Here is a 12,955-nt window from a genome sequence, read left to right as displayed (position 1 = left end):
GCGTGGTGTTTTCCAGCGCATATGCGTTCCTATAGAAAAGCATTGAATGGGCTGAGATCATCAAGTTTGATGATCTCAGCCAAGGGGGCGGAGTGTGAGATGAACCTGTGTTTTGCTAGAAAAAGGTGAGTAAAATTCCCTTTTTAACCGGAGGTAAGGGGGGGGGGGGGGAAGGGGAGACGGGGAATAAACTGTTCGTCAGACCTATAATATTAGATACACATTTGTATTCCTGACACTATAGTGTTCCTTTAACTTTGCTCCAGCACTTTTTCTCACCCTCCACAGAAACAAATTTCTCTGCCACGGTTCCATTTGCCCACCCTGTAAATTAGTCCTCCTGGCCCCTGCCACATACTACAGCAAGTTTGTAGGCCAGAATTTGGCTGGCATTCTGGAGGATGAGAGAGTAAGGGCTCGGAGTACACTAGAGGGATTCTTTGCAGGCTGCAATAAGAGCACGGTGTGCCTTTTAGTACAGAAGTGTAATTCTTATTTACCATATTTGGCATTATGTTTTTATTAAAACATTTTTGGAACACCATATAATCTCTAAAAACGTTATAATATGTCAATAACTTTCTACCATTTCTGTTAAGGATAATCGAATATACTAAAAATTGAAACTGAGCAGATTTACATAATGAATATTTTTTTGGCCTCCCGGAATAGAGATCAATGCAAAGAACTACTGGTTTTATTCTATGTTTATGCTGTATCTATACATTCCATGAGTTAAATGAACGTTATGGTAATTATTTTTCGAAGAAGTTATTAGTGAAGCAGTTAAACAAGGTTACACTAAACAATCCGTCAATATTTACTGCAGAAGTATATGCTCAATTTAGGAACACATTCTGAATAATGGATTATGTAAAAAAAAGAAAACTGATATGTTCCTTTAAAAAAAATAAAATAAAAAAAATCATGTTTGAATTAGTTAGAGAACTGGAAATATCACAGAAAAACAATGTTTGTTTAAAATGAAATTTAAAATGTCAGGTGCGTTAAAGGATGTAATGGCGTGCCCTGCATCGCTCTCTATCGATGTTTATATAACAATTAGAAAATTGCTCTGTTGTGGTTGGCAAACATTTCACTCTCATCTGCCTACAGGTCTCTGTGCAAATCTGTTTGTTTAAACTAATTACTTAATGCTAGTATTATTTTAAGCCTTGTAGAAGCTGTATATTTGTAACCCACACACCTGTCTTGTAAAAGCATTACGTCATACGAGACGCCTTTATCAAAAGCATCTGCAGACACCGTATACGACCAAACTATACCTCCCAAGTGTCCCTTATTTAGGAGGGACAGTCCTTATTTGTGTCTGGAAATCTACGTCTGGTGGGACTTGAGTCGCTGGCACCCACTTTCTACAGCTGCAGCCTGCACACTGTGGAACCTGTTATCCTGGGGTGATCCCCCATGGTTGTCTATTTTATTTCTTCCTCACCTGATATTTCTGATTGCCTGTTTCTGTAGGTCACCTGTGGATTTCACCTTTCTGTCCCAGCAAGCAAGAGCCAATCAGGACAGGACCTCCCTATTTTAAGAAAGGGTCATATGGCTCTGGGCCCTCTGTGGTTCCAGAATCCTCCAGTAATGTGTCTGATTGTATAACAGAGCTCCACAGCGATAATACTCCCAGTAATGTGTCTGATTGTATAACAGAGCTCCACAGCTATAATACTCCCAGTAATGTGTCTGAGTGTATAACAGAGCTCCACAGCAATAATACTCCCAGTAATGTGTCTGAGTGTATAACAGAGCTCCACAGCGATAATACTCCCAGTAATGTGTCTGATTGTATAACAGAGCTCCACAGCAATAATACTCCCAGTAATGTCTCTGAGTGCATAACAGAGCTCCACAGCGATAATACTCCCAGTAATGTGTCTGAGTGTATAACAGAGCTCCACAGCAATAATACTCACAGTAATGTGTCTGAGTGTATAACAGAGCTCCACAGCAATAATACTCACAGTAATGTGTCTGAGTGTATCACAGAGCTCCACAGCAATAATACTCCCAGTAATGTGTCTGAGTGTATAACAGAGCTCCACAGTAATAATACTCCCAGTAATGTGTCTGAGTGTATAACAGAGCTCCACAGCAATAATACTCCCAGTAATGTGTCTGAGTGTATAACAGAGCTCCACAACAATAATACTCTCAGTAATGTGTCTGAGTGTATAACAGAGCTCCACAGCGATAATACTCCCAGTAATGTGTCTGATTGTATAACAGAGCTCCACAGCGATAATACTCCCAGTAATGTGTCTGAGTGTATAACAAAGCTCCACAGCAATAATACTCCCAGTAATGTGTCTGAGTGTATAACAGAGCTCCACAGCAATAATACTCCCAGTAATGTGTCTGAGCGTATAACAGAGCTCCGCAGCAATAATACTCCCAGTAATGTGTCAGTGTATAACAGAGCTCCACAGCAATAATACTCCCAGTAATGTGTCTGAGTGTATAACAGAGCTCCACAGCAATAATACTCCCAGTAATGTGTCTGAGTGTATAACAGAACTCCACAGCAATAACGCTCCCAGTAATGTGTCTGAGTGTATAACAGAGCTCCACAGCAATAATACTCCCAGTAATGTGTGTGAGGGTATAACAGAGCTCCACAGCAATAATACTACCAGTAATGTGTCTGAGTGTATAACAGAGCTCCACAGCGATAATACTCCCAGTAATGTGTCTGAGTGTATAACAAAGCTCCACAGCAATAATACTCCCAGTAATGTGTCTGAGTGTATAACAGTGTTCCACAGCAATAACACCAACAACAATGTGCCTTTAAACTACAATAAATGTGTCTAGAAATCAGTCTGTGTAAATAAGATGCATTGATCTTCTTCTAAATTAAATTTTCAGTTCTATAAGTCATTATCAGTAGGTCATGAGGCTACATAATGGACAAAGGGATGCGTGTCCTAAGCAGGACTGTCTCACATGAATAGGGCCACTCGGCAGCTATGCTTATACTGCAGTTTTATACAAGTTGATGAATTGCAGCTTTATGGAAACACACATCAATCCTGGGGAAGACAGAGAACACCTTTTAGTTGCTATGTGGATATTTCATGATTTCCCTGGCACAAGTTAGTATAAGTCCAACTCCTATTAATTGCAAAGTGCATTGCCAAGCTCTGTGCGACTTAAAGTCTCATGGCCACAAGGTTTTTCCAGAATGTCCAAGATAAAGTCAATGTAATAAAAAATGAATGTCAGTCAAGTTTCCCTGAGATCCTTGGTTACTTGGCGCAGCAGCCAGTTACCTGGGAGAAATGGACAGACAGTGTGGGTGGATGGGAGTGGGGTCCTGTGTTTCAGCACACACCTCACTCACCATTTGTCTAACTAGGTATTGTCTGTGGAGGAGTGCCTGGATGAGTTTCCTAGTTAGGTTAAGAATGTTTGAGATCTGTTGCGAGCCAGCGGGAGCCTGTGACAGATTGCTCACAGCTGATTCACCTTGCTTTGTCACAGAGGGTCCTTGTTTGCTGTGCGCCCACTCTCCTGTGTGCACAGATTGTGAGGGGGTCCCTGCATCTTTCATTATGAGAAGCACAAAAGGTGCGATCACAGCGTACTGCGGCCTGCCTCCCTCGTTCCCATATTAATACTGCATTAACCAGTTCAGGACTGGCCTGGGATAAAGGAGACCCCCAATGTTATATTACATTAAACATTATACCTTGTCTGGCAATAACGGAGACATAATCACAAGCTTGACAAAGGCCCTAAGGGGTCGAAACGTTGTTTGGTGCTTGGGTCCAATAAAATTGCCTATCTGTTGGAATATCTTGGAGTGCCTGGATTCTTTGTCTACATTTATATTTGATATTTGGTCCCTTTGGTACTGGGGCTTATCCAGTTCATTGCACCCAGGGTTCCAGGACAAGGGAGAGTGCATTTTCCATTATTCTGCAAAGTAGATTTAGTCGCTGTTACTGAGACATGGTATAATGAGAGTCGGGCAACTATAGGCCAGTAAGCCTTACTTCAGTAGTGGGGAAAGTGATGGAAACCATGTTAAAGGATAGGATTGTTGAACATCTAAAAACACATGGATTTCAAGATCAGAGACAACATGGGTTTACTTCAGGGAGATGATGCCAAACTAATCTTATTGATTTCTTGATTGGGTAACTAAAATTATAGATCAGGGTGGTGCAGTAGACATTGCTTACCTAGATTTCAGTAAGGCTGTTGACATTGTTGCACATAGAAGGCTTATCAATAAACTACAATCTTTAAGTTTGGATTCCAATATTGTTGAATGGGTAAGGCAGTGGCTGAGTGACAGGCAACAGAGGGTTGTAGTCAATGGAGTATATTCTAAGCTTGGGCTTGTCACCAGTGGGGCACCTCAGGGATCTGTACTTGGACCCATTCTCTTTAATATTTTTATTAGTGATATTGCAGAAGGTCTTGATGGTAAGGTGTGTCTTTTTGCGGATGATACTAAGATATGTAACAGGGTTGATGTTCCAGGAGGGATAAGCCAAATGGCAAATGATTTAGGTAAACTAGAAAAATGGTCAGAGTTGTGGCAACTGACATTTAATGTGGATAAGTGCAAGATAATGCATCTTGGACGTAAAAACCCAAGGGCAGAGTACAGAATATTTGATAAGGTCCTAACCTCAACATCTGAGGAAAGGGATTTAGGGGTGATTATTTCTGATGACTTAAAGGTAGGCAGACAATGTAATAGAGCAGCAGGAAATGCTAGCAGAATGCTTGGTTGTATAGGGAGAGGTATTAGCAGTAGAAAGAGGGAAGTGCTCATGCCATTGTACAGAACACTGGTGAGACCTCACTTGGAGTATTGTACGCAGTACTGGAGACCGTATCTTCAGAAGGATATTGATACCTTAGAGAGAGTTCAAAGAAGGGCTACTAAACTGGTTCATGGATTGCAGGATAAAACTTACCAGGAAAGGTTAAAGGATCTTAACATGTATAGCTTGGAGGAAAGACGAGACAGGGGGGATATGATAGAAACATTTAAATACATAAAGGGAATCAACACAGTAAAGGAGGAGACTATATTTAAAAGAAGAAAAACTACCACAACCCTCTTAAATTAGAGGGACAAAGGTTTAAAAATAATATCATGAAGTATTACTTTACTGAGAGGGTAGTGGATGCATGGAATAGCCTTCCAGCTGAAGTGGTAGAGGTTAACACACTAAAGGAGTTTAAGCATGCGTGGGATAGGCATAAGGCTATCCTAACTATAAGATAAGGCCAGGGACTAATGAAAGTATTTAGAAAATTGGGCAGACTAGATCGACCAAATGGTTCTTATCTGCCGTCACATTCTATGTTTCTATGTTTCTAAGTTCAGTCATAACACAAAATATAGGATACTTGTGTGGGAAGGAGGGAGTAGTGCCTCACATCATTCAAAGGGGATGTGGAGTAAAAAAAAAAACATATATATATATATATATATATGTGTGTATGTACATTATACCACCAGTGAATGTTGTGAGGCGCTACACTAGTCTCCTGTATTTGTCCGGAACATACTCCTTTATTTCACCGATACTGTCGAAGCGTAAACCACCACACAAACAAAATAACAGAAAATATATTCAAAAAAATCTCACAGCACACATTCTTCACACTGAAACCGTTTTTCTTTTCTTTCACATGACATTAGACCTAGATTTGTTACGTTACAAACGGCAATTTTCCGGAATTTGGGCAAATCAAGTAATCTCACAAACCTAATGTAAAATGTATCCGAATCACAAAACAAGAAAATCATGCGCAATGGGGAAGCAAGTTTGTTTTGATTTGTGATTTAATGATTGATTGTCTAGTAGTCACCATCATTTGGGATGGAAGACAGTGGACACAGCCGGTCTCACTCCCCAGTGACAGTGTGCAATACAGGTAGAGGAGACGGTCTGTCTTCCTCCCCAGCAGCAAAGTGCAACCCCAGCAGAAGAACTGGCATTGGGTCAGACCTCTGCCCCCAACTTGCAGCAGCGCCAGGGCTTGAGAGCAGGGAATACAGCCTTCTACTGATGGTGGAGCTTGAGGAGAAAACCACTACCCCAGCGGAAGAGCTGGCATCTGGGCAGAGCACCGCTGGTCTCTGTCCACAAACACCTGAGGATGTTGGCCGGGAGGTGTGGATGAGACTGTGGTCTCCACACCTAGATCACAGGGATGCATGACAGTTGGCCCAGATCCCCAACCACCTGTCAGATGGGCTTCCCTGCCTTCTTTTTAGCCACTGAGAGGACACCAGGGAGAAGGGGCAGTGGACATTTTTCTCAATCGGTGGATATAATTTGGGAGAGAAAGAGGTCATCTGGGTGAGTGCTGCTCTTGCATGGGCAATTTATTTGGGGTACCGATTTATGATGGCGTTGGTGAGCTGGATGTACTGCATTACTTGCAAGTCAACACGTCTCGGGTCTCCTCCTGTATTGATCTTCTTCCAAAGGGAGTGAAATGGGATGGGAACTATCCTGGGCTGGAGGCACAGGATTCCAGATTTGCTGAGAGCTCTATGCGCCCGACCAGGACAAACTTACAAACTATGTGAAACTTTGTGGAGGAGGCTGCCAGGATGGATTGACTTTTTTGGGACTTGTTACCCAACTAACTCAGGCACAGACTGATTGGAGGTCTGGTACCTGGTTAGTCTACTTTTGGGGGGGAAGATATGTGACGGTAGTCACTGGGGAAGAAAGACAAACACTATTTGTGGGTCCCCAGATTCCTTTTGTGTTTTGGTCACCCTGTGCCCATTATTGGTGCAGGGTATGTTGACAGGATTGCTTCTCTGTACCTCTCCCCCTCCCCCTTGTTCCTGTCCTATTGTTTCTCCAGCAGGGCGCTGTCCCAGGGACACTGCCAGACCAGTTTACACTGGTTGCCCTGTCCCTCCTGTCTCCCATCAGCCCTTGCTATTGTCTGACCCCACCCTTCCTTGTACTATAGTGCTCTATGTAACCTATTGTATGTAAATGAGGCTGTTGGGGGCTTAACATATGTGTGATATGTCTATTCAAATTTGTTTTGTTTTTTTTTAACTATCATCAAGTGTCATCTGGTGTTTGGTCCAGGGTGGAAAAGGCCCTCAGTGATCCCAGTAAAGCCTTGGCGACTGGGTCTGAAGTGCTTCAGGGTCCCTGCAAGCATCTAGGAAGCAGACTTGGCGGAGGTACTCGGTCGGAGTATTGGATCTCCGCAACACCTTTTTCCACTTTATTGGTTACTTTTTCTCACTTGATCTGTGAACCCCACTCCCTCTAGCATGTAAGCTCACTGAGCAGGCCCTCAATCCCTCTGTTACTGTGTCACTATACCCCCACTCCCTCTAACATGTAACTGAGCAGGGCCCTCAATCCCTCTGTTACTGTGTCACTATACCCCACTCCCTCTAGCATGTAAACTCACTGAGCAGGGCCCTCAATCCCTCTGTTACTGTGTCACTATACCCCACTCCCTCTAACATGTAAACTCACTGAGCAGGGCCTCAATCCCTCTGTTACTGTGTCACTATACCCCACTCCCTCTAACATGTAAACTCACTGAGCAGGGCCTCAATCCCTCTGTTACTGTGTCACTATACCCCACTCCCTCTAACATGTAACTGAGCAGGGCCCTCAATCCCTCTGTTACTGTGTCACTATACCCCACTCCCTCTAGCATGTAAACTCACTGAGCAGGGCCCTCAATCCCTCTGTTACTGTCACTATACCCCACTCCCTCTAACATGTAAACTCACTGAGCAGGGCCACAATCCCTCTGTTACTGTGTCACTATACCCCACTCCCTCTAACATGTAAACTCACTGAGCAGGCCCTCAATCCCTCTGCTACTGTGTCACTATATCCCACTCCCTCTAACATGTAAACTCACTGAGCAGGGCCTCAATCCCTCTGTTACTGTGTCACTATACCCCACTCCCTCTAACATGTAAACTCACTGAGCAGGGCCTCAATCCCTCTGTTACTGTGTCACTATACGCCACTCCCTCTAACATGTAAACTCACTGAGCAGGCCCTCAATCCCTATGTTACTGTGTCACTATACCCCACTCCCTCTAACATGTAAACTCACTGAGCAGGGCCTCAATCCCTCTGTTACTGTGTCACTATACCCCACTCCCTCTAGCATGTAAACTCACTGAGCAGGGCACTCAATCCCTCTGTTACTGTGTCACTATACGCCACTCCCTCTAACATGTAAACTCACTGAGCAGGGCCTCAATCCCTCTGTTACTGTGTCACTATACCCCACTCCCTCTAGCATGTAAGCTCACTGAGCAGGGCCTCAATCCCTCTGTTACTGTGTCACTATACCCCACTCCCTCTAGCATGTAAACTCACTGAGCAGGCCCTCAATCCCTCTGTTACTGTGTCACTATACCCCACTCCCTCTAACATGTAAACTCACTGAGCGGGGCCCTCAATCCCTCTGTTACTGTGTCACTATACCCCACTCCCTCTAACATGTAAACTCACTGAGCAGGGCCTCAATCCCTCTGTTACTGTGTCACTATACCCCACTCCCTCTAACATGTAAACTCACTGAGCATGCCCTCAATCCCTCTGTTACTGTGTCACTATTCCCCACTCCCTCTAGCATGTAAACTCACTAGCAGGGCCTCAATCCCTCTGTTACTGTGTCACTATACCTCACTCCCTCTAACATGTAAACTCACTGAGCAGGGCCCTCAATCCCTCTGTTACTGTCACTATACTTCACTCCCTCTAACATGTAAACTCACTGAGCAGGGCCCTCAATCCCTCTGTTACTGTGTCACTGTACCCCACTCCCTCTAACATGTAAACTCACAGAGCAGGGCCCTCAATCCCTCTGTTACGGTGTCACTATACCCCACTCCCTCTAGTATGTAAGCTCACTGAGCATGCCCTCAATCCCTCTGTTACTGTGTCACTATACCCCACTCCCTCTAGCATGTAAGCTCACTGAGCAGGGCCCTCAATCCCTCTGTTACTGTGTCACTATACCCCACTCCCTCTAACATGTAAGTGCTTGTGGTACTCGGTGATAACTAGGAAGCATGATTTGCAGAGGTACCCAGTCAGGGTTACAGGCGGTCCACCACATTCATTATTAGATGTTATGAGATGCACACAACTAATTGGTTTCCTGAACAAAACTGTGCTACCTCAGCAGAGGGACTTAACTCCAATTGAAAAGATGTGTGTTGCAAATTAGTTTACGAGAGGCTCTCTCTAGTATATAGCGTATGATTCCGAATGGGGCGGATGGAGGCGAAATGTAAATTTCCAGAGGAAGTGGATGAGTACACATATAAATATCTGAGGGTGACTCGATGTACATTTTTAGGATGGCATTGGAGGCCTCAGTAAGCCTAGCGAAATGGGAGACTTTCTCCAAGCACATAGCACAGGGGTAAAGGACCCCTGTGAATATCTATGCTTTTAAACCATCCTTCGGTGATCAAAGTGCTGGAGATGTTGGGAGGGAGCGGGTGACATTGAACACGTATGGTGGTTTTGTAAAAATATACAAACCTACTTGGTTGAAGCTATTCGAGTGATTAGAGAGGTACTCCCTTTCAGTACCTTGTTCACAGCCTCACAGGTGCTTATGGGTTGGCCATGTACTTGTTCAGATACCATTAAAAAAAAATTACTATGCTGATTATTGGGAAAGGCAAACGCGCTTATCCCAGTTTATTGGAGTCAAACTAAGGTGGATCAGTGGACAGCTAAGGCTGAAACGACTAAAATGGAAGACACCCACTGCCCCCCTAGGGGTAAAAGGCAGAATTATATGAATATGTGGCTCCCCTGACCTAAATACTGGGTGATATGAGCAACCTACAGTAGGAGACCTTCCATATTTATTTTCGTTGGAATATATAGTTTTATATAAGGACTGATGTTGCCTACTATACTTGTTCTTAGATCAATTAAAATAGGAGCTTTCAATTTTTTTATGTTGAATAACAGGGGATTAGTGATGTGCATTGGAAAAATATTCGGTTCGGCATTCTGAAATTCAGGACTTGGGCACTTTGGCTCAGTTCGGAACTTCAACACTTCGGAACTTTGGCACTTTGGGAACTTCGGTACTTCGGGACTTGGGGTAAGGACAGGAATAGGGGTAGTGTTAAGGGTAGTATTAGGGTAGTGGTAGGGTTAGGTTTAGAGGTAGGGTTAGGATAGGGTTAGGGTTGTTTTAGGAGTAGGGTTAGAGGTAAGGATTGGTAGGGCTAGTGGTAGGGTTAGGGTTATGGTTGGGTTAGGGTAGGGCTAGTGGTAGGGTTATGGTTGAGTTAGTGGCAGGTTTAGGGTTAGGAGTAGTGTTGGGGTAGGGTAAGGGTTGGTTTAGGAGTAGGGGTAGGGTTAGGGTAGGGCTAGTGGTAGGGTAAGGGGTAGGGTTGAGTTAGTGGCAGGATTAGAGTTAGGAGTAGTGTTAGGGTACTGGTAGGGTTAGGGGTAGAGTTATGGTAGGGTTAGGGTTGAGTTAGGAGCAGGGTTAGCTTAGGAATAGGATTATGGAGTAGGGTTAGGAGTACGGTAAGGGTTATGGTAGGGTTAGGGGTAGGGTTAGGAATAGGGTTAGGGTTACCCTACCCCAACCCTAACCCTACCCCTACTCCAACCACTAACCCTAACCCTACTCCTACCCCAACCCCTAGCCTTACCCCAACCACTAACCGTCTCCTGTTTTTCCACTTTTCAGAAATCTGAAGCACTTCAGCACTTCTGAAATTCGGCACTTCGGCAATTCGGTTCGGTTGAGCATTCAGAAATTCGGCACTTTGGCAATTCAGTTCGGCATTCCGAAATTCGGTACTTTGGACATTCGGAAGCAGCCGAATGTCTGAATTTCCGAAATTCTGCCAAATTTGCATTTGGAACGAAACAAATTGCACATGTCTAATTAAAATTAAGCTGCAAACTTTCTAATTGTCCCCTTGTTAATGCATCTACTTTTCACATTTTTTTTTTTAATTCTTAGCGTAAAATATCTGTAATTTGATAATTAATATTTGTACGATTATGAGTAAGATACATATGTCTTCTTATATTGAGTTTTGATTGTTGCTTTCTTTTGTGTTTCTTTTTGTTTCATGTTTTTGAAAGATATTGCATAGCAAAAGTATATTTTTTCTTTGTTTTATAGTGCTCATTGGCATGCTTGGATGGTTACTTTGCCTATGTATAATGTTTATAAATAATTTAATCGTTATTTGTAGAGTGAGCCCTCTCGGTGTCTGAGCCACTGCTACAACAAGGCAATTTGTGGTCATGTATTGTGGGATTTTATGATTTATTACTTAATTAATGTGCTGTGCATATGTCTTATTATGTAATATGTAAAATGCTAAATACAATTTAATTTAAAAAAATTATTAAAGGAAAAACACAAGATTTAGTGGGTGGGGGTTATGTGACACACTAGAAGTAAGAGGGATAAAAACTGTATGGACAGCCATAAAAAGTCTGGGCGGGGTAAGAAGGGGAGGGCTGCAAAGGCTGCAGACAGAGAGCTGCAAATTTTTGCAAAATGTCATTAGATATAACTCCAGGGGAGAATGCATTATTAAGGGGTTAAATTCATGCATGTTCTCACTGGGAATATATCATTATTAGGGGGTTAAATGCATGTTCTCATTGGGAGTATATCATTATTAGGGGGTTAAGGGGTTAAATGTATGTTGTCACTGGGAGAATATCATTATTAAGGGGTTAAATGCATGTTGTCACTGGAAGGATATCATTATTAGGGGGTTAAGGGGTTAAATGCATGTTGTCACTGGGAGGATATCATTATTAAGGGGTTAAATTCATGTTGTCACTGGGAGGATATCATTATTAAGGGGTTAAATTTATGTTGTCCCTGGGAGGATATCATTATTAACCCCTTAAGGACCAAACTTCTGGAATAAAAGAGAATCATGACATGTCACACATGCATGTTCTCACTGGGAGAATATCATTATTAAGGAGTAAAATTCATATTGTCACTGGGAGTATATCATTATTAAGGGGTTAAGGAGGAAAATTCATGTTTTCACTGGGAATATATCATTAATAAGGGTTTAAATTAATGTTCTAACTGGGAGTATATTATTATTAAGGGGTTAAATTCATGTTGTCACTGGGAGAATATAATTATTAAGGGGCTAAGGGGTTAAATTCATGTTGTCACTGGGAGGATATCATTATTGAGGGGTTAAGGGGTTAATTGTGTGTTCTCACTGGGAGGATATCATTATTAAGGGGTTAAATTAATGTTGTCACTGGGAGAATATCATTATTACGGGGTTAAATTCATGTTGTCGGGGGGCGGGGTCGGGCCGCCGAGCCTAGCAGTCGCAGGAAAGCACAGCTCCTGCACAATATCCTCAATTTCACCTGTAAATCGTAAATTTCACTGTAATCAGCGATCACCAACCTCGACCCGCAAGTGCACGGGCTACCGGAGCCGGGGAGAGGCTTGCTCCCGGAGTTCTAGTCCCCCGGAGGAGGGGTCCCCTGCAGCATACAGCGGGTACCTACCTGGCGGTGAGTGGAGTGGACGGCCGCCGCTCCACTATCCCGCCCAACGGAGCCCGGAACACACAAGGTGCAACGGCGGACCCGGTCCTGTTCCCCCCCCCCACTGGACCGGGGGGGTGATCCCGGTCCATGCCCCAAGCCACGCACGGAGGCGTTAGCAGATCACCAAGCAGGCCTCAGACACGCGGCCAAGATGGCGGAGGCCACGAGAGCGAGACATAAAAGCGTGAAGCCGACTACAGATACAATCTGGCACAGCACACGAGGTTGCACACACCCGACAACCCACATCATTAAGTGGCACCAAACTCCAGAGTCCAAGCGGACGCAAGACACTAAGGCACCCAATCTACACGGTACTCACGTGGATGGAGCTGCCCGTGAGACATCCTGCCCTTCTT

Source organism: Pelobates fuscus, chromosome 11, assembly GCF_036172605.1.
Source record: "Pelobates fuscus isolate aPelFus1 chromosome 11, aPelFus1.pri, whole genome shotgun sequence".
NCBI lineage: Eukaryota > Metazoa > Chordata > Amphibia > Anura > Pelobatidae > Pelobates > Pelobates fuscus.
Note: the sequence above shows the minus strand (reverse complement) of the source record.